Here is a 24,057-nt window from a genome sequence, read left to right as displayed (position 1 = left end):
AAGAAGATGGGGATTAAATGGGGGAGGGTGGATAGCCAAGACTTGGAAAATCCCATGGTCCATGCTTGGCTTGGATAATACCCTACACCTAACTATAAATATTTAAATACATTTTCATAAAAGTATCCCTCCCAAATCAGATTACAAAACCCAAAAATTATTCTTTATTTTATAGTCAGATTTGGAAACTAAACTTTTATAAAAAATACAAAAGTAATGGATAAAGACCAACACCAATAATTCTGCATAATGGTTAATAAGGTGACATAAAAAGACTCTCTAAGGCTACCATCTAAGTGTCCAAGTCACCACCACCTTGGCTACTACCTCATCTAGGACACCACATCAGCTCCTACTTGGCATGCCACATGGCATGCCAACTTGGCACTCTCCCGAATGGCCTCCAATGCATTCGGCTATATGTGGATCGCCTTGGACTTGTATGTTCATCATTGTGAAGCATAATTCTTAGCTTGGACTCTCCTTGGCTAAATTGTTCATGGTGTCTTCTTCTTCCTTGGCCGAATGGTTAATCACCATGGCTTGCAATGTTTTGGCTCTAGCTCTTATGATGGCTCCTTTAAATTTTGGTGTCTCAATGTCCACCATGATGTCCTCATTATGAAGAATTAAAAAATATTGATAAATCACAATGTTTTAAAATCTTGTTTTATTGGCTAACATGATATATTGTCCATTAATTCATTTTTTTTTTCCAAACAGGAGTATATAAATTATTTACCTCTTCTTATTTTTTCTTATTTGTCCTTCACCCTAAAAAAAAAATGTTAAACTCGAGAAAATCAAATCAAAATTGTCTTCTAAATCAAGATCTATGTGACACCATTTGTTCACCCCTCTAAGCATAAAAAAGAAAAACTAGACAAAGATTATCATATCTTCATCGATCATTCTTTTTATTTCTTCATATGCACAAATGGCTACTTCGGGTCATCAACTGCACATTTTTTTTCTTTCCCTTCATGGCTCATAGCCATATGATTCCAACAGTAGATATGGCCAAGCTATTTGCTTTGCGACACCTAAAGACTGCTTTTATTACCACTCCTCTCAATTCACTTCTCTTCTCCAAAACAATCGAAAGAAATAAAAATTTTAGTATAAATGTTGATCTTCGTATCCTGAAGTTCCCTTCATTGGAGGCTGGACTACCAGAAGGATGTAAAAACCTGGATTCCATCACTTCCCATGAAAATGGTGGAATTCACTTGATCAGAAATTTTTTCTAGGCTACATCCATGCTCTAAGAACCTCTTGAAAAGCTCCTCCAGGAATGCCACCCCGATTGCCTTGTTGCTGATATGTTATTTCCTTGGGCTATTGATGCAGCTGCCAAATTTGGAATTCTAAGGTTAGTGTTTCATGGAATTAGTTTCTTTTCTTTATGAACCTGAGAATGTATCAAGCAATACAAGCCATACAAGAAAGTCTCCTTAGATTCAGAACCCTTTCTTGTGCCCCATCTTCCTGGCGAGATAAAGTTAACAAGAAAGCAACTACCAGATACTGAGAGCCAAGAGGTTGAAACTGACTTTAACAAGTTATTAAAAACATCAATAGAATCAGAATCAAAGAGTTTTAGGGTAATTGTCAATAGTTTCTATGAGTTAGAACCTGCTTATGCAAATTATTATTGGAAGGGCTTGGCATATTGGCCTGGTTTCACTGTTCAACAGGGGAATTGAAGATAAAGCATAAAGAGGAAAAAAAAGCATCCATTGGTGAACAGGAGTGTTTGAAATGGCTTGATTCCAAGAAACCCAATTCTGTTATTTATATATGTTTTGGAAGTATGGCCAATTTCACGGCCTCTCAGCTTATGGAGATTGCAGTAGTCTTGAAGCTTCCAGACAGCAATTCATTTGGGTAGTGAAGAGAGAGATGAACAATGAAGAAGAAAAAGAGAAGTGGTTACCTGAAGGATTTGAGGAAACAATGGAACGGAAGGGCCTCATTATAAGAGGATGGCACCACAGGTGTTGATTCTTAATCATGAGGCCATTGGAGGATTTGTGACACACTGCAGATGGAATTCTACACTTGAAGGTGTAACTGCAGGCAAGCCAATGGTGACATGGCTTGTGTCTTCAGAGCAATTCTATAATGAGAAGTTGGTGACAGAGGTTTTGAAGATTGGGATTGGTGTTGGCATTAAGGAATGGATTAGATTTTATAGAGATCATGTTGAAAGGAAAGTTATAGAAAAAGCAATCACTCAAGTCGTGATGGGTTAAGAAGTAGAGGATATGAGAAGCAGATCGAAGAAGTTAGGAGTGATGGCAAGGCAAGCTATTGAAGAAGGTGGATCCTCTTACTCTGATTTCAACGCTTTGGTTGGAGAACTGAAAAACATGGCGAAAATTCGAAAGTTATGAAGTAGACAAAGTTTATAGGCCTGCTATAGATTAATATAAATTTGCCTTGACATTTAAACTTTAATGTATTATATGCCATTTCAAATTATAGGGAAATTGTTCTCTCTAATGGGAATAAATTTCAAGTGTTCTTTTTTTGGTATTTTAAAATAGGATAAAAATAATAGTTTAATCTCCCCACTTTTTATAAGAAATAAATTAATGTTTGATGTATGTTTCTATTAACATTCTATTAAAATTTATTGTTAATTAATAACCATTATCAAAGTAATTAATCCAGATACAAGGAATTAAATTGTTTCAAATATTAAAATTACATGTATTAAGCTATTATAAAAACTATAATGTGATAAACTAATTTATTGTAGTTTTCAACTCGTTAATGGTGAATTTTAACAGAATGACAATTTTATTAATTCAAACATAGCTTAGGGATTATTTCTCATAAAAAATATGGGGATTATGCTATAGTTTTTATCATACTTTAAAGACTAAATTGTAAATTATTTTATTTTAATTTTTGTTTTTAACATTAAAAAAATTATGAGATGAGTAAAATGTGTTTAAAATAAGAAAAAATTAAGAGAATAATAAAAGAGATAAGATTGAGAGAAAATAGAATTTCTTATTGATTTTCAAGCATGTAAAACAATACATACAATACCTATGTTTATAGACATGACAATATGGAGAGTTCATAATTAATGAAATACTTAATGAAGTACATTGAACTTATGGATAGAAAATGACAAGTTTCGGAGTTAAGAATGTTAATGGACATCCACCATAAATATATTCATAATACTCCCCCTTGGATGTCTATGTATTAAAGAATATGCTTCGTTAAAATGTTGTTAGGAAAAAATGCAGTGGGAAAAAATCCTAGTGAAGGAAAAAGATTACATTATTCTTTTATAAAATACGTGATGAATACTGCCTCATTAAAAACATTTATCCAGAAAACCTAGTAGCAAAAAAACTATACTAAAGAGAAAAAGAGTACAGTGTGTATTAACCTTCCCCCTTATGAAGATATCATTTGAGATTTTTGAGTCTTCGCATTCCAATTGTTGCTTAAGTGAATTTTTTGAACATTAATTTCATCATTCTTTTAAAGATCATGAGTGAAGAAGAATTTTAGAGAAATATGTTTTGTCTTATCTTCTTTAATGTATCATTCCTTCAACTGATTTATGCTTGTAGTGTTATCTTCATACAAAATTGTTGAAACTTCTTTTTTGGTTGGTAGACCACATGTATTTTGATTATGTTTAATTATTGATCTTAAAGAGACATATTCTTAATTTGTTTCAGGAATTGCTAAAATTTCTACATGGTTAGAAAAAGAAGCAACCATAGTTTGTTTTATAAAATGTTATGAAATAGTTATACCGCCACATGTAAATATATAGCCTATTTGGGAACTACCATTATGTGGATAAGATAAATAACTTACATTTGCATAACCAATCAAATCTGGTTATGACATGTTAATATAATATAAACCCATATCCATTATACCTTGAAAATATTGAAATATGTGCTTAACTCCTTTCCAATGTCTTTAGATTGGAGTAGAGCTATATCTTGCTAAAAAATTTATAGAAAAGCTATATTAGGTCGAGTATGACTTACAAGATATATTAGTGCACCTATTGCACTAAGATAGTACTTAAGGACCAAGGAGTTTCTCATCATTTCCTTGAGGTCAGAAAAGGTTATTTTTCTTGTCAAATGACCATAAAACCATTGGTAAACTCAATGGATGGGCTATATCCATGTAAAATTATTTTAATACCTTGGATATATAAGTTGATTAATGGATAAAGATGCCATTTTTAAAATGCTCGATCTGTAGGTTGAGATAAAACTTTGTCTTATCAAGGTTTTTCATTTCAAATTATTTCATTAAAGATTCTACAATTTGGAAAGCTCTTTAGGAGTTCTAATAATATTTAAATCATCAACATAAACTGCAATAATGGAAAATTCATATCCCAATCTTTTTATGAAAACACATGGACATATAAGACCATTTTTATAACCTTCTTTCAACAAATATTCGTTAAGGAGATTATACCACATGCATCCAGATTGCTTTATTTATATAGAGCTTTATATAACTTAATTAAATAAAGTTATCAAGAATTTGATTTTTATGCTTCAGGGAACATGAATCCTTCATGGATTTTTACATAAGTATCTTTATCAAGTGAGCCTTAGAAATAGGCAGTCACTACATCTATTAAATGTATTTCAAGGATTTAATGAATTGCCAGACTAAGCAAATATCAAAATGTAATTGTATCAATAAGAATCCTCATAATCAATACCAAGTCTTTGCAAAAACCTTTGTTTAACAAGTCAAGCTTTATATCTCATGATTTCATTTTCTCATTTCATTTTTGCACAATTACCCATTTATATCACTAGTTGGACACCTTCTAGTGTCTACACTATAGGTCCAAAAACTTTACGTTTTTTAAGTGAATTTAATTCTGCCTTGATTACTTCATTCCATTTTGGCCAATTGTTTCTATATTCACATTCTTCTAAAGACTTAGGTTCATGATCCTTATCATCTTTCATAATATTGAGCACTACATTATATGCAAAAATATTATTGATATTTATTTCATATCGATTCCATCTTTGTCCTGACATGATATAATTTATCGAGATCTCTTCATTTTCATTACTTTTGGGTACCTAAATTTTTTCTAAAAATTTATTAGTCATGTATAGGTTTTCTTTTAAAATTTTTCTCTGCTGGAGTATTTCATGCCGGAGTTTGATTATCTTGAAATTTTGCTCCTTTTTGTTTTTAGGGATTTTTATCCTTGGAATTGATAGGTCTGCCACGCTTTAGATATGCTTTAGACTCATTAGTACAAGCAGTTTGTGTAGTTTGTCCTTCAGGGACTTCAATTCTAATAAGAGCATTTGCAATTGATATATGAGATTTATTTACTCTCATTGGGTTAGTGAATGCCTCTAGAAATAGATTGGCAATGTTTTGTAAATGAATCATCTTTAGAACTTCTAGTTCATACTGCCTGGTACAAGGATCAAGATGCTTATTTTCTTCCCCCCAATGTCAGAAAAATTGATTCATCAAAGTGAAAATTGACAAATCTAGCCGTAAATAAATCTCTTGTCAAAGACTCAAGATATTTAATTATAGAGGGAGACTCATAGCTGACATATATTCTCAACCTCTTTTGAGGACCCATCTTAATGCATAGTGGTAGAGCAATTGGAATATACACCACACATCCAAAAATTCTTAGATGAGAAATATTTGGTTTCTAACCCAAAACCAATTGTAAAGGGGAGAACTTATGTTAAGATATTGGCTTGGTGTATATAAGTGTTGTTGCATGCAGAATAACATGTCCTTAAACAGAAATAAGGAGTTTTGTTCTCATAAATAATGGCCTTGCAATTAATTACAATTGTTTAATAAATGATTCTGCCATACCATTTTGTGTGTGAACATGAGCTACAGGATTTTCAACAACTATTCTAATTGGCATACAATAATCATTAAAATTATGAGATGTAAATTCACCAGATTAGCAAGATGAATTGTCTTAATTGGATAATAAGGAAAATGTCCTTACAAGCAAATTATTGGTGCAAGCAATAATTGTTTGCCTGGTTTTACAACCCCGCAAGTGCACGGATCGCTAACAAGTAATAAAGTGATAAGTAGAGTATCGTTCCCATGAGGAATTTTTGTTTAGCAAGTACCAATCTACACAGTAATTTTGACTGTCTAGGCTGTCGAATGCTTAGGGAATGAAGCTTGTTGACTTTAAACACTAAAATGGTAAACTTAAAATGAAATGGTCTATTTTGAAACAATTCTGGAATTAAGATTTCACACTTGAATCTTACTAGGGATGTTATCTCATTTATTTATTAAATTAAGGAATCGTTTTCCTTGATGGAAATTAGTCCTAAGTTATCCAAAATCCTCTCTCAAGGCACCTAGGGTGTATTCTAATTAACTCAAACCCTACTTTCGTGGTGATTAAATTAATTAAAATCCTTTAAGATTTTTGACCGATTTTGAAGTTCCACAAAGGTATCAGCCTATGTTTAGGTCAGAATTCCTAGGTTCAAGATCTTGATCTTCACCTTTTAGTCCTTCAATTAACATCTACAATCATGGCTAAGTGGGTACCAACACATAGCATGCATTAAGATCACAAGAAATTAAATCAAGAAACGAATCTCAAATCCAATAAATAAAACTTAGCATTCATCCATAATAATAATTACAAGCGCTACTCTCCCAAATCCAGAATAAGAAAACTACTCACTCATGGTGAGTTCAACAAACATCATGTTAAAAGGTAAAAACAGTAAAAAGAGAATCATGTAAAAGAAATAAAACAATAGAAATCTGCCTAGGGAGATGAAACGAAGGAACCAAAGAGAGTTGTAGCTTTGATCTTGTGGATTTTCATCTGCAAAACCTCTTCTGGCACTGATGTTTCTCTCCTCGAGACGGCTGGATTTGTGCTGTCAAAAGATAAAAAGCGAGCCTGCCATCGAACCAATCCTAACAAAAACCAACCCCTTTTTCTGATGTTTTCTTTTCTATTTATAGTTATTGCTCTAGGGTTAGGTCATTTGTGAGTCCAAAAGGCTTTAGGAATCTCATTTGAATTAGGAAACAAGAGCGGGAATTCGAGCTGCCGCATAGTACACAGCCCGTGTGTCACTACACGGGTCCCAACATGCAGGGTCGTGTAACTTGCTGGAGTGGAACTACGAAATCTTGCATTGGCACAGAGAGTTATACGGGTCTGTGCCAACTACACGAGCCTGATTACACGGGCCGTGTACTGTTGTTCCCATAAGGTTCTTTAAGCTTGCGCTCAGCAGAGACTTACACGGGTCCCTGTAGATTACACGGGTCTACTTACATGACCCGTGTACTTGTGTTTCTCATCGATTCTCTTGGCTTTCTTCTGGCAGAGAGTTACACGGGTCTGGGGCTTGGTTTACACGACCCGTGTACTTTGTATCAGCAACAATTCTCTGTCTCTTGACTCCTCCAAGCTTTCCTTTGCACTCCTATACATCTGGGGCTTCACCCAAACACCTGAAATGATGCAGAAAACATAAAATTAAGGGCTTTACAATAGGAATTACAAAAAACTAATGAAATCAACTATTATGCATGAAAATACTTGCCTAAATGCCATGAAATAGTATGCAATTGTGTTTAAAAACATCTATACAATTCAAGTGTATCAAATACCTCCAAACTCAAACTTTTGCTTGTCCTTAAGCAAAACAAAACTCTGTTTTAAAACACATTTCAGGGGATACTTAGGAATACAACCATCAATTTAATAAGCATAGAATTAAACTCCTCCAACCTTCATACCAATTTCCCTCTTTCAAGGCATAAGGGTTCTAATAGCTGCCTGTTTGGAACTTCACCTCATTTCATGATGTTTCGACAAATTATTCCTCTATACAAGACCATTAATAAGCCACAAATAACCTGTCTTATCAGGATAGATTTGAGAAACACTAACTCCCCTAAAATTGCCTCTTTTGTGAGTAATTGTGATGAAGTAATTCAATTCTAACTCCATAGCCATATTTCAATTTTCTATCTCCACTAATATAGCATGCACTTTTTAAAAGATCAAAAGGTCTTTAAAGGGGTTGTAATGGGGCTAAAGGGATAATGACTTGGTTGCCAATGAAAGGTTTTTAGGGAATGCAAATATGAGGATAGCATGTATGCATAAAATCCAAGTATACTAAGTTCGTTTCTACACATTTTGTATGGAGAAGAGTGGCTTTTGGCTTTTTATAGTGCCAAGCATGCTTCCATGATACTTGTCTTGGGACCTCTTCTCTTTTTCCTTTTTGTCCTCTCCCCCAAACTCATTGCTTTTGCTAGATTGGAAAGGCAAATTTTTCTTTGATTTCAATTGCACATTTGCATTCTTTCTTGAGTTTCACATCCTCTCTTCATTTTCCTTATGCCTTTTGCTTCCTCAAAAGGGTATGGTAGGTGTTTAAGCGAGGGGCTAGGTAAATAACATGGGTAAGCAATAAATTCTAAGGGATAAACATAGGCTTCAAGTTGGCTACAAGGGATATTCATTTTAATTAGGGGTGGCTAAGGCTTAGTGAGGTTATATCAAAGAATGCCTTAATTATTTCTTCATCAAACATATGCTAGGATTTCGCCTTGATAGGTCCAAGAGATATGTTCTAGAGCTAGTGAGGCAATTTTTAGGTTTGCTTGTATTTCAAAAATTGTTCTCCTAATTTTACAAGTTTATGAAGAGCTTTAACTAGTCTAGTTCCATTAAAGAGATTAGTTTCTTCACAAACAACATGTTAGAATCCCTTTTTGCCTATCTAGATACGTTCATTCCTCTATCCCGTGGAGTCCAATTATTAGCTTACTAAAATTTGTGTATGGTGCTAAGTTTCACAATTTAAAATCCAAAATTGTTCAAAAATTCTCAAAAATTTTGATACACAAGAATGATGTAGCTGAATTTAAACAATGCAATGATGTGCATATAATGATATGCAAATGCAATTGTATCCCCCCCCCCCCCCCCCAAACTCAAACTAGACATTGTCCTCAATGTTAGAATAATGTGCAAAATTAGATAAAACGTACAAAAATTTTAAGGAAGCATATTATTTATTAAGTATGGAAAATTTTTGAATATAAAGTAAATAAAAGAGACCTATGATTGCAATATAGGGCTAAGGCATGTAAGATATTACAATAAAGATCATATCCTATAGTCCTAGCTCTAAAAGGCCTCTGATGATGATGATGGTGATACTGGTGATCCTGGCTCCTCTTCCTCCTCATCCTCTTCATCTAGCTTGTCCATTAGCATGTCCAGTTTGTTGTGTGGTTCCTGGAGGCTGTCCTCGATAGCTCGCATCCTGCTGTATATTGTGGTGTCCATGTGCTGTAGGTATGCGAGGACCGGATCTATCAGTGGTGGTGTGTATAGAGGCATTCGAACGGGGGACTCTTCGAACATTCGCTCTTGGCCTTCTTCTTGAGGTTGCGAAGTCTCACCAGGTCCTTCTCTTGCTTCGTCTCTTCGAGGGATGGTGTTTCCTTCAGCATCCAGCAAGTAGCATTTGTTGCCCACCTTCTTACATATCCCCATGGATATGCAGATAGTTTGATTAATTCTTGACGTTCCAGTGACAAAGCGAAGTCTGTGATGTCCTAGAATAAAGCTGAAGTGGAGGGCAATGGTTGTGACAAGGCCTCCAAACACAATGTGCCCGGTAGATTGTTGACAGAGGCATCAGAGATGGTTACACAAAAAGAAGTCGGTGCTGCACCACTGTCCAGTGACCATGCACTACAAGAAGAAGAGCTCGCTGGCATTGACAACGCCAAGGCTATCGCTACAGTCCATGATGGTGTGGGCGGCGAACCGATGCATATATCGCAGGGCTGGACTAGTGATGCCCATGGATTTGGATTTGCTGGAGTTGTAGGGCTCTGTGTTCGGGGCAATAGAACTCCAGAAATTGATATTGTTATAGAGCATGTGGTTCCTTGGGATCTCTTGGTGGCCGGTGCTGTCAAAGCCAAAGATGGCATTAAACTCGTCTATGTTCATTACTCGGTCGACACTAAGGAGGTGAAATTCAATCCTACCCCTGTCCTCCCTATTGGTAGGCCATAAGGTGGCCTTGAAGCTACCCAAAAGTTCTAGCGTGGTGTCTTTGTAGGCTAGGAATTGGAGTTGGGCGATCCTTGTCCACTCGATGCTATCAAGTAGCCCATTGATTTCATCTTGCAACCCAATTTGCTCCAAAAGCGAAAAATCCATGTATTTGGTGGAGCTTATTTTCTGGGAGTGGTGCTGAGTGCACATTGCCTTGTGGGCATCACCACGAAATCCCCAAGGAATGGAGATTTCGGGTTGTGGAGCTGGTTGTGGCTGTGGTTGTGGTGGAGTCTGGGCTTGTTGAGATGGTTGGGGAGTGGCTACCCTTATTCTTGGGCGTTGGGGTGGAGGCTGAGGTGGAGAAGGTGAGGATTCTCCTCTTTGCCTCGAAGAAGAGCCGATCCTTCTTGCAGATCTCTTTGCAAGAGCCATGGATGAGTTTTTAGGAAGGAGAAGAGTAGGATTTTGGTGAAGGAAAATGAGATTTGAGAGGTTTTTATAGGCTAGGAAGGGAGGAGATGAAGGGTTTTGTGTTTATAAAGGGTTTTAATGTTAGGGGTGCATTTAAAAAGCTATTAGGACTTTTCGTTTCACGCATTTCGCGCCCTAGGAGTCGCGTCTACAATAAAGTACACAGATCCCGACATATAGGGCCGTGTAAATTTCTGCTTGAAAATTTCAAATTCTATTATAGTACATGGCCCGTGTAAATGAGCTCTGGGACCCGTGTAACTTTCTCTCTCTCGGGTTGCTTTACTGGATATGTTACACGGCCCGTGTCAAATACTAAGAGGCCCGTGTAAATTTTTGGCTTTAAGTTATTCTGCTAGAGACATTACACGGTCCGTGTAAATTGGGCTATGAACCCGTGTAATTTTTTGTCTCTCGAGGAGTTGAAAATGCAAGAAATTTACAGACTTCCAGAAAGTTACACGGGGCATGTAAAACCAGTACACTACTCGTGTAATGTTCTAATTTTTCAAAAATTTCCCAAATGAAAATTATTATTATCACAACACATGAAATGGATCCAAAGATTAGCAATAGAGTTACTTCCTCGGTTTTGTTCAGTTTTCCCTTTTATGGTTTTGACTTGGTGATTCCCTTCCTCTCTTGATCTCTATTCCCCTTTTCTAAAGTCCTACAAGATGAAATGCTAATGAGTACGAAAGAAAAAATCAATATTAAAGAAAAAGAAAAGAAGAAAAGTTCAAAAAAATTTTTTGGGTTACCTCCAAAAAGCACTTGTCTATAGTTTTTAGCTGGACTTTGCTTATTTATGATCTGTCCGTAGGATGGTCGAGAGTGCAATTGACTCAGGTTTCTATGGGTTCTCCCTGAAAGTAAGGCTTCAGCCTTTGCCCATTGACCTTAAATGCACTTGAGGTTTCGCTCCACACTTCTACTGCTCTATGTGGGAAGACTTGGGTGACCTTGAAAGGTCCTGACCATCTTGATTTTAGCTTCCTTAGAAAGAGTTTTAATCTAGAGTTAAATAACAGGACAAGATCTCCTTCTTTTATCTCTTTCCTTATTATGCGCCTATCATGCCATCTTTTGGTTTTATCCTTGAAGATTTTGGCGTTTTCATATGCATCCTGTCGGATTTCTTCCAACTCATCTAGTTGTAAGAGCCTTTTCTCACCAGCAGCTTTGAGGTCAAAGTTTAATATCTGAATTGCCAAGTAATCTTTATGCTCAAGTTCAACAGGGAGATGGCATGATTTTCCATAAACCAGTCGAAAGGATGTTGTGCCAATTGGGGTTTTATATGCAGTGCGGTATGCCCAAAGTGCATCATCTAACTTCATGCACCAGTCCTTCCTAGATCTGTTTATAGTTTTCTCCAGAATCTGCTTCAGTTCCCTGTTTGATATTTCTACTTGACCGCTGGTTTGAGGATGATAAGGTTTGGCCACCTTGTGAGTCACTCCATACTTTTTCAGTAGTGTTTCGAATTGTTGGTTGCAGAAGTGACTCCCTCCATTGTTGATTATTGCTCGCAGTGTGCCAAATCTTGTGAAGATGTTCTTTTTAAGGAACCTTGTGACCACTCTAGCATCATTGGTCATTGTTGCAATTGCTTCTACCCATTTTGACACATAATTAACTCCAACCAGAATATACTTGTTTCCATGGGAAGAGGGAAATGGGCCCATGAAGTCTATTCCCCATACATTAAACAATTCTATCTCAAGTATACCATGCAGTGGCATTTCATTCCTTCTTCAACTGTTACCTATTCTTTGGCATTGATCACAACCTAGCACAAAGGATCTTACATCCTTAAACAAATGTGGCCAGTAAAACCCTGCTTGCAAAATTTTTGCTACAGTTTTTGAGGTGCCTAAATGGCCTCCATATAACGATAAATGGCAGTGATAAATGATACTTTCCATATCTTCCTCTGATATGCATCTTCTTATTAGCCCATCATTACATCTCTTGTATAGTAGAGGTTCCTCCCATAAGTAATATCTCACATCATGTAGGAATTTCTTCCTTTGCTGATAAGTCATGTTTGGAGGCAGTACCCTGCATACAAGAAAATTAACAAAGTCAGCGTACCATGGAGCCTTGGAGAATGCAAGTAATTGTTCATTAGGAAATGAATCATCAATTGATAAATCTTCGAAGTCCTCTATGTGCTCCAATTTTAGTCTGGAGAGATGATCAGCTACTACATTTTCTGATCCTTTTTTGTCCTTGATTTCAAGGTCAAATTCTTACAGGAGTATAATCCATCGAATTAGCCTTGGTTTTGCTTCCTTCTTGTTCAAAAGGTACCAGATTGTAGCATGATCTGTGAATACAATGACTTTTGACCCAATGAGGTAAGATCTCAACTTGTCCATTGCAAACACCACTGCTAGGAATTCCTTCTCTGTGGTGGCATAGTTGATTTGCACATCATCTAATGTCTTGCTAGCATAATAAATAGCATGGAGCTTTTTATCCTTTCTTTGCTCGAGCAATGCTCCAACTGCATAGTCACTCGCGTCGTACATCACCTAGAATGGTAGCTCCCAATTTAGTGGTTGCATTATTGGTGCTGATATCAAGGCTTCTTTGATCCTGTTAAAGGAGACAAGGCAATTTTCATCAAATCAAAGGGAACATCTTAACTTAACAAGTTAGTGAGTGGTTTAGCTATTTTGGAAAAGTCCTTGATGAATCTCCTGTAGAATCCTGCATGTCCCAAAAAGCTTCAAACTCCCTTGACTGATGTTGGTGGTGGCATGTTTTCAATGATCTCAAATTTTGCCTTATCAACTTCAAATCCTCTTTCTAATATCAAATGTCCCAGAACTAAGCTTTCCCTTACCATGAAGTGGCATTTTTCCCAATTTAGGACCAAGTTTGATTCTTCACATCTTTGCAACACCTTAGATAAATTAGCTAGGCAATCATCAAAAGTAGTTCCATAGACAGAAAAATCATCCATAAAAACTTCCATGATATCTTCAATATAATCAGAAAAGATAGCCATCATGCATCTTTGAAAGGTAGCAGGGGCATTACAAAGACCAAAAGGCATTCTCCTATATGCAAATGTTCCATAGGGGTAAGTGAATGTTGTCTTTTCTTGGTCTTTTAGGTGAATAGGGATTTGAAAGAATCCCGAATACCCATCTAGATAACAAAAATAAGAGTGTTTCGCTAATCTTTCTAACATTTGGTCAATGAAGGGGAGAGGGAAATGGTCTTTTTTGGTAGCACTGTTTAATTTCCTATAGTCTATGCACATCCGCTAACCAGTGACTACTCTAGTAGGGATTAGTTCATTGTTTGCATTTTGGATAACAGTTGTCCCACCTTTCTTAGGAACTACATGTACTGGACTAACCCATTTACTATCAGAGATTGGGTATATGATACCTGCATCTAATAGTTTTAAGATTTCTTTCTTGACTACTTCTTTCATGTTTGGGTTAAGTCTTCTTGGGTGTTCGATTATGGGTTTACTGTTTTCTTCCATGAGTATCCTATGCATGCAAATCAAAGAGTTGATTCCCTTCAGGTTTTCTATTTATACCCTATAGCTTTGCTATGGATCCTAAGTTCTCTTAGCACTTTTTCCTCTTCTAACTTAGACAGGCCAGCATTGATTATAATAGGATATTTAGAATTTGAGTCCAGAAATGCGTACCATAGTGAGGATGGGAGAGGTTTAAGCTCTACCTATTTGGCGTTTTTTTGGAGCTTACCTTTGGTTTGTTCCTCCTTCAACTTCTCCATCTCGGAAGCTTTAGCTAAGGGTAAGGATGGATGAGCTGTTAACTATTGTGCATAGGCTGCTATTTCTGTAATTTCATCATCCACTGTGTGGCTGTGCACAATACATGCTTCAAGAGGATATTTAGGATGGGTCTTATGAAATTCCTTTTCAACATATTCGTCAATTGTGTTAACTTTGAAGCATTCACCAGGTTCAAATTTGTGTTTTATCGTGTTGAACAAGTTGAAGTCCACTTCTTCTTCTCCTACTTTGAGAGTTAGTCGCCCATTTTTTATGTCTATGATAGCTCCGGCAATTGCCAAGAATGGTCTTCCCAAGATGATAGGAATTTTAACATCTTTTTCCATCTCAAGGACAACAAAGTCCATTGGAATGAAGAATTTGCCCACTTTGATAGGAATGTTCTCAAGTATTCCTACAAGATATTTAACAGATCGATTAGCTAATTGCAATAAGATTGTTGTGGGTTTCAGTTCCCCGATCTCCAGCTTTTTGCATATTGATAAAGGCATTAAACTGACGCTTGCTCCAAGATCGCAGAGGGCCTTGTCTATTTTCTTGTCACCAATGAGGCAAGGTATGGAGAAGCTTCCTGTATCTTTCAACTTTGGAGGCAATTTGTTTTGTAGTATGGCACTGCACTCCTTTGTTAGAGCTACTGTTCCATAGTTTTCTAGCTTTCACTTCTTTGACAGAATTTCCTTAAGAAATTTGGCATAAGACAGCATCTGAGAAAGTGTTTCAGTGAAGGGAATGTTGATATAAAGTTTCTGTAAAACCTCCAAAAACTTCCCAAACTGCTTGTCCAATTTGGCTTTCTGAAATATCTGAGGAAAAGGTAGGGGAGGTTGGTATGGCTCTGGTAATTTCTTCATCTTCCTTGCTTCCTCTTCCTGATCTTTTTTAGCTTCTTCCTCCTTTTCCTCTGCTTGGTCTTTAGATTTTTTTATGGTTTCCTCTGCCAGTTCTACCTCTGGTTGTACTAGAGTTCTCCCACTCCTCAGTGTAACTGCCTTACAATGCTCCCTTGGGTTCATTTCTGGTTGGCTAGGCAGCTTGCCAGTAGCCTTACTTGAAGAACTTGCTTACTGAGCGATTTGATTCTCTAGCATCTTGTTATGAGTAGCAAGTTAGTCCACTCTGGAAGTCAGCTGTTTAATCAATTCATTTTGTTGTTATTTAGCTACTAGGAATCCTTCCATCATGGTTTCCATGGTCATTTTCGGTTCAAGTTATTGAGGTTAGAGAGGTAGTGATGACTGTGTAAATTTTTGACCTATGTTCTAAAATCCAGGGGGTGCTGGTGGTTTGTACCCTTGTTGCTTGTTTATTGGTTGATTCTGCTGATTGGACCATGAGAAATTTGGGTGGTTCCTCCATCCAGGGTTGTAAGTATTTGAATATGGATTGTTGGCTGCCTCTGATTGAAGTTTTCCTCCATTATTCACATAGTTCATCTGTTCTGAGGAGGGTTCATTGAAATTGCTGTATTCTGAATTCATCTATCCTCTTCCATAGCTGTCTTCATGTTGACTGTTTGTACCAACTGCATTGGCTTGCATTCTTTCGAGTTTCCTTGTGAGCTGATCAAACTGAGCATTTATCATGCTTAGGGCGTCTACTTCCAGTACCCCTACAGTTTTCCTTGCATTTCCTCTTTCATTTGACCACTCATAATTATGGTATGCAACCCTTTCTAGAAGTTCAAGTGCTTGTGGCACTATTTTCTCCATTAGATCACCCTCTGCAGCTGAATCAACTGTGCTCCTTGTAGAGGGTAGTAATCTATTATAGAAATTTTGCACTAATAGCCAATCCTCTATACCATGGTGTGGACATTCCCTCTGCAGGTCTTTGTATCTTTCCCATGCATCATAGAGTGATTCCCCTTCCTTTTGTCTGAAGGTGTTGAGCTCAAGCCTCAGTTTTGCAGTCTTTGCAGGTGGAAAATACCTTGCTAGAAAAGCTTGAGATAGGTTTTCCCAAGTTGTGAACGTTCTAGCCGATTGAGAAAGTAACCACTTCCTTGCTCTGTCCCGAAGGGAGAATGGGAATGCTCTAAGTCTTATTGCTTTATCAGACACTCCATTCATTTTGAATGTGTCACATAGGGCAAGAAAGCACTGGAGGTGATAGTGTGGGTCTTCTGTTGGTGAACCTGCAAACTGGGTTTATTGAATCATTTGGAGCCATGTTGGTTTTAATTCAAAGTTGTTGGCTTCCACTGTGGGTCTAGTGACACTGGGTTGAAATCCTTGGACAGATGGAGCTCCGTAATCTCTCAAGAGTCTTGGTCTGTCATTGTTATCGGCCATGGTTGGAATTTCAGGATCTCCTTGACCGTGCTCTTGATGTTTTCTTTCCCTCCTGATGGCTTTCAGAGCTCTATCTATCTCTGGATCACAATCCAAAATTTCTTCTTCTAGCCTTGTTCTGGTCATATACCAGATTGAGCACCTGAGAGAAAAGACAAAAAATACAACTAGTAAAATAAAATTAGATAATAAATATAATTGCCTAAATCAGCTAAATTGCCTATCGCTTGATATTACTAAAACAAAAGCATTCCCCAGCAACGGCGCCAAAAACTTGTTTGCCTGGTTTTACAACCCCGCAAGTGCACGGATCGCTAACAAGTAATAAAGTGATAAGTAGAGTATCGTTCTCACGAGAAATTTTTATTTAGCAAGTACCAATCTACACAGTAATTTTGACTGTCTAGGCTGTCGAATGCTTAGGGAATGAAGCTTGTTGACTTTAAACACTAAAATGGTAAACTTAAAATGAATGGTCTATTTTGAAATAATTCTGGAATTAAGATTTCACACTTGAATCTTACTAGGGATGTTATCTCGTTTATTTACTAAATTGAGGAATCATTTTCCTTGATGGAAATCAGTCCTAAGTTATCCTAAATCCTCTCTCAAGGCACCTGGGGTGTATTCTAATTAACTCAAACCCTACTTTTGTGGTGATTAAATTAATTAAAATCCTTTAAGATTTTTGACCGATTTTGAAGTTCCACAAAGGTATCAGCCTATGTCTAGGTCAGAATTCCTAGGTTCAAGATCTTGATTTTCTAATGTTAATCTTTATCTTTCAGTCCTTTAATTAACATTACAATCATGGCTAAGTGGGTACCAGCACATAGCATGCATTAAGATCACAAGAAATAAAATCAAGAAACGAATCTCAAATCCAATAAATAAAACTTAGCGTTTATCCATAATAATAATTACAAGCGCTACTCTCCCAAATCCAGAATAAGAAAACTACTCACTCATGGTGAGTTCAGCAAACATCATGTTAAAAGGTAAAAACAGTAAAAAGAGAATCATGTAAAAGAAATAAAACAATAGAAATCTATCTAGGGAGATGAAACGAAGGAACCAAAGAGAGTTGCAGCTTTGATCTTGTGGAGCTTCAGCTGGGAAACCTCTTCTGGCACTGATGTTTCTCTCCTCGAGACAGCTGGATTTGTGCTATCGAAAGATAAAATGCTAGCCTGCCACCGAACCAATCCTAACAAAAACCAACCCCTTTTTCTGATGTTTTCTTTTCTATTTATAGTTGTTGCTCTAGGGTTAGGTCATTTGTGAGTCCAAAAGGCTTTAGGAGTCTCGTTTGAATTAGGAAACAAGAGCGGGAATTTGACCTGCCGCATAGTACACGGCCCGTGTGTCACTACACGGGTCTGGACATGCAGAGCTGTGTAACTTGCTGGAGTGGAACTGCAAAATCTTACATTGGCACAAAGAGTTACATGGGTCTGTGCCAACTACACGGGCTTGATTACACGGGCCGTGTATTGTTGTTCCCATAAGGTTCTTCAAGCTTGCGCCTGGCAGAGACTTACACGGGTCCCTGTAGATTACATGGGTCTACTTACATGACCCGTGTACTTGTGTTTCTCATCGATTCTCTTGGCTTTCTTCTGGTATAGAGTTTCACGGGTCTAGGGCTTGGTTTACACGACCCGTGTACTTTGTATCAGCAACAATTCTCTGTCTTTTGACTCCTCCAAGCTTTCCTTTGCACTCCTATACATCTGGGGCTTCACCCAAACACTTGAAATGATGCAGAAAACATAGAATTAAAGGCTTTACAATAGGAATTACAAAAAACTAATGAAATCAACTATTATGCATGAAAATACTTGCCTAAATGCTACGAAATAATATGCAATTGTGTTTAAAAACATCTATACAATTCAAGTGTACCAATTATGCAAATGTCAAATTATGATATGATAGTAAACACGCATGTGACCATCTAATTGATACATCAATTAAAACTATAAAATATATGAATGGTCCACATGGTGGATGTATAGGGCCACAGATATCACCCTGAATATGTTCTAAAATGTAAAAGATTCAAATCCAATTTTAGTTGGTGATGGGCTAATAATTAATTTTCCTTTAGAATAAGCATTGCATGAAAATTCATTAGATTGAAGAACCTTCTGGGTTTTCAATGAATGACCACATGAATTCTCAATAATTTTGCACATCATAATTGATTGGTGATGGCCCAAACAATCATGCTAAACAATAAAGTCATTTTGATTAGTAAACTTCAGGTTTACATTAGTAAACTTTAGGTTTACTATCACATGTGTTTTAATGACAATAATTTTGTGTAGTACAATTTAGAGGACAAAGAGGGTAATTTTTCTAACAAACATTTCTTCTTAGAAATAATAGCAGTAATGTAGATATACTTTATATTTCCCTTATTCATTGTCTCAATATGATATTCGTTAAATTAAATGTCTTTAAAACTTTGAGACTCAGGGGAGAATAATGCATCATTTATTCCGGAAATGATATATTAGCTCTTTCGGAGCCCCAATTAATTTCATACTACCATATATCGTATTAACATATGCTTGCCTCCTAATCAAATTAGAAAAATATTTCTTATCGTTAACATTGTCTAGGAGACATATATAATCACTATTGATCTTGGATCCAGTTAAAGGAAAAGTTATATTTTCTTCATTAAACAAGATAAAATAGCATAAGAAATATATTATAAGGAAATAAATTCAAGAAAACATAACATAGAAAATTCTAAAACCATAAAGCAAGCATGTGAAATAAAATAAGAAATATTAAGAATTATCTAATTTCAAATACTTCCATCATTTACCTTATGATTAATGCTTCCTCTAGGGAGAAATCCATCATTAATCATAAGGTCAATTCCTCATTTATAGAGAAAATTAGCAAACATTTAAACGCGTTGTATGAATTTGGCCATGGTCAAAATCATTATAGATAAGATTTGTTTCAATAGTTTTTCTCATGCCTTTTAAAAATGCTTGGTAAAGCTCAACCAAATGGTTTGGCGTACTACAGGTACATAACCAATGACCTTTCATGCCACAACGATAACATTCATTCTCCACATTCTTTATCCACTTGTATTTTTCTCTTTTATTTCTACTATTTTGCCACTTCTAGTACTGAGATGTAGTCTTATTGATACAATAGTGATTATTATGACCACTATGATTGTGGAAAGTATGATGATTTTGACTATTTCCATGTCTACGATAATGATCACATCCACAAATTTTATTAAATGTTGTTGCATTTACTTCAGGGAATAGAGTATAACTACATGGATGAGTTTCATGTTTTTTTCAGTAATGGCTTATTATTTTGCTCAATTACAAGAAGACATGAAATTAATTCAAAGTATTTCTTAAATCCCTTTTCATAATATTGCTGCTGCACGAGCATATTAAAGGTCTGAAAAATAGAGAATGTTTCTCTAACATGTCTACATTAGTGATATTTTCTCCACAAAATTTTAACTGGGTGCTGATTCTAAATATCCTTAACTTATATTAACTTACAATTTTAAAATCCTATAAGAGTAAATGCATCCAATTATAATAAGCTTTTGGAAGTATCACTGTTTTCTGGTGGTCATATCTTTCTTACAAACTCTTCCAGAGTTTAAGCAGATCTTTTACTATAAGATGCTCAGCTTTTATAGAAATGATGATGAAAGGAATATTATTACATCTAAATGGATCTAATATCCATGATAAATAGTTATTGCCTATAATAAATATCAAGGGCCACAGATTTAAGATTTGACAAATTTGACATACTATCATAAAGAATACATGGATTAGAAATAAGGAAACAATTATTATAATAAAAGATATATAACAAAATTACCTTACAACACTCTTAGTAATTTCTTAATTTGGATAATAATATTTTCTTCTAACCAGGTCATTGTAAATTACCAGCTTTCCAATTGTCTAGCCTTTGTGCTTTTGAAATCATAGAGAAGAAAACATGGGGTGTTATTTGGTTTGGAAAGAAGGGTAAACTAGCTCTGAGGTATATTGGACCCTATGAGGTGTTGCAGAAGGTCGAGAATACATCTTACAAGCTAGATTTGTAGCCAAAAATGGAAAGAGTCCATCCATTTTTCATGTCTTTATGCTAAAGAAGTTTGTGTTGGATTTGAAAAAAGTAATCAGTGAACCTGACATGGAAATTTCAAAGAATTTTTCTTATTTCAAACAACCTGTGAAGATCATGGACACACAGATTAGAAGATTGAGAAATAAGGAGATAGCTATGGTAAAAGTTTTGTGGAATCACCATAACATGGAATAATGAACATGGGAGACTCGTGATTCCATGTTACTGTTAGTAGTATGCCTTAGAGCATATCACAAAACTGTATCTTGTAAATATTTATTTCCTTTTTAATGGCATATATTCTTTTCTTTTAAATTTAAATGGTTTAAATTTAATTGAAAGTATCCTTTAGTAACTTGTTAGATGTTTTATTTTTAAAGTGTTAAGAATCTGAGTGATGGAATATTCTGATACAAGTACTATAAATCATGATTTGCAGTTTTGGATACTTCACAGGATAAGATTTATCCAAATAAACTGTCATATTTGTTTATTTCCGTGATTAGTATGAGATACTAATAATATGGAATGGTGAGTTTCATGCCATATAATAAACAAATTGAGAACTTATAAGATAAGTAGTCCAAACTAATGACGTAAGATATGTCTATGGAGTTTACTCTTGTCAATACATAATCATCTAGATCATAATTGTGTATATAATCCCTTGACCTAAGAAAACGCAATTATCTTGTATATAGGTGGTTTGAGTTTGATGTTGCTTTTATGCTTGTACTAGGTATGAGTATATGGGCATGTGTTGGCTCTGACTAGTTATATATAGCGATAGGTATTAGTCAAGATGGGATCCGTTACCCTAAGTAAATAGTAATAAAATCCTATGTCCATTTAAATTGTTCTTGATAAGTCAAGTTTCTGGCCAGGACAGATAGACTTAGTCAGAAAAGAGTTTCTGACTGGAAAGTCTCATTAATCAAGAATTAGAATTAAAATAAGGACATATGATTCTAAGCAATAAGAGTTTGATATAAACCATGATTCTAGCTAGAATTGGAATTTTGTAATGTAGAGATTTTAGTGCATGGTATGTATGATCATGGTTCATGAATTAGGAAATAATTCATAACTAATTGGTTAGTCATTACACATTATGCTAGATGTTAACTATGATTTTTGAGAACTTAAATGAAAAGGAAATTTCATTTTGAGTATGGAATAGTTCCAATAATATTAAAGAGTTAATATTATTTTCATTGCCAATTAATAATGAACCTAGTAAGTCACTCACATAAGAATAATTTTACCAAAGCAAAATTAATTTGATTAAATTGATTAAATGATTTAATTAATTAATCAAATTAATATATTCAGTTTGCAATTCGATTATAAAATCTCTAGCATGACTTGAAACTAAATTTATCTATGGAAGTGTTCAAGTTAATATTTAAAGTATTTAAATATAAACTTGATTAATTTAGCATAAGGTAGGAAATTAATTTTGGTTAATTTGACTATTTTTGACTTGGTTAAAGGAGAGAGAAAATGCTTGATTAATTAGTATTTTTCATATACTAATTAATTGAAATTTTAATTTCTTAATTATCTAAGTTTGACAAGTGGTCAAATTAAAGTTAGAAAACTCATTTTAAAATTAAATCAAATTTGGGCACTTGTAAGCTTATTAATAATTAAAGAAATTAAAATTAATAAAAAGAGATAAAGATGGAAAAAGTAGAATAATCTTCTTTTTTTTTTTTTTTTAAGTTTGTCGTCCAATCTCTCTCTCCTCCATAACCAATTTTTCTTCCTTCCTTGCTTAATTTAAGAGGTTAAGTGTTATAACTCTTGAATTAAAAGTTGAGAAAGTATTTCTCTATACTTCCATACAAGTAAAACCTAGAAAACCCTAATCTTTTTATTCTTTCCAACTTGGCCGAATCAAAGGAAGAACAAGGATAGGTTTTTGGTTCAATCAAGAGAGCTTTGGACTTCTTGTTTGTGTGGACAAGCTAGAGGATCAATAATTGGTGGTCTTCACTCCTCGGATTTGGTGTTGGATTAGATCTGCGCCTAAGGGGCAATTTTCCCTAAACTTTGCCTTGTTAAATTTGGGTTTTTTTTTTTTCTTAATGGCAATTAGTCTAGTTAGCAATTGAAACATAATTTGTTATGACCAAATTATGTATTTTATAATAGTATAAATGGTTTATGTATTGCATGAAAGCTTAGGGTTAATAAAATTTAAAGTTGCTAACTTTGCACCCTTAAGTGCATTATTCTTTCAAATGGTATTAGAGTCACCCTAATTTGCCATTAGGAACTTTAATTTATGTTATATGATGTTTGGGACTTTATAAAATTACATGAGATGCAAGTTGAAGCAAGAAAAATCCGAAGAAAATTAACAAGTTTGATTGAATACCATTCGGCCCATGAATGAGTGTCATTCGGCCATGTTGAGAACATGGGTATTCAAATATTGGTTTTGTGGTTTTTCTTGTTTTTCTTGATGGTTAAAATATTTAATCAAAGTCCCAACATAAATATAGCATGCTTATGAATGAGATTCATGAGAAATTTATTTTAATTTTGAATATTAGATATTTAGAATTAAAATTTATATTCAAGTATTGGATATGTGAAAATGCATGAAAGGATGATCATGGACTTAGGAGACCAATGTAATTGATTTCTTATTTTATTCTTATGGGATTGCAATAATTATTTTATTATTTTTAAAGGAATATATCATTAAGTTGTTATGATTACTCCTAGGTTGTAAATTTATTTCTTTGGGTTTGCATGCTTAATTCTTTTGTATTTTTTTATCTTGTTATACCAAGGATACATTATGTAATTGGCTTTGGTGGAGATTATAAGAAGAAAAGGAGCTTACATCATTGATGGAGATCAGTGGGAGTACAAGACTTCAAGAGTTAAAGATTATCAAGCAAAGCTTCAAATAGATGAATGATAACCTAGGATGCCCCTTGAATTTAATCCTCGTGGATAGGATTAGATTTCCATAGAATAGTTCATGATCATGCCTTTTACATTACTGTCGATGAATGTATATGAGATATGCATGAAAATGGTTATTATGCAAAGTGAAACCTAATAGTAATTAAGTCGGCCATGAAATCTTCCAAATAAATAATTAAGTTAGTAATGGTGCAATTTTGGAAATTACATCATGGCTCTCTACTAAGGCAATTATTCAAGAAGTTTTAAATATTTACATTGTTGGCTGTAGTTACATAGGAATGATGTATTTGGTTTAAGAGATCTTTTTGAAATAATTGTTAAACATG

The 24,057-nt window shown here is 35.1% G+C and overlaps 1 non-coding gene and 1 pseudogene across 1 annotated transcript; both read left to right on the top strand.

Annotated features, from left to right (window-relative positions):
- Positions 1–937: 937 nt before the first annotated feature.
- Positions 938–2,396, top strand: LOC110663339 (scopoletin glucosyltransferase-like; annotated as a pseudogene).
- Positions 2,397–16,154: 13,758 nt separating this feature from the next.
- LOC131173564 (small nucleolar RNA R71) lies at positions 16,155–16,261 on the top strand. The gene has a single exon (XR_009143880.1). It is a non-coding gene; the product is annotated as a small nucleolar RNA R71 (small nucleolar RNA).
- Positions 16,262–24,057: the final 7,796 nt, after the last annotated feature.

The sequence above is a fragment of the Hevea brasiliensis genome, chromosome 14, assembly GCF_030052815.1.
Source record: "Hevea brasiliensis isolate MT/VB/25A 57/8 chromosome 14, ASM3005281v1, whole genome shotgun sequence".
Taxonomy (NCBI): Eukaryota; Viridiplantae; Streptophyta; class Magnoliopsida; order Malpighiales; family Euphorbiaceae; genus Hevea; species Hevea brasiliensis.
Note: the sequence above shows the minus strand (reverse complement) of the source record. Positions and strands in the feature narration are given on the sequence as shown.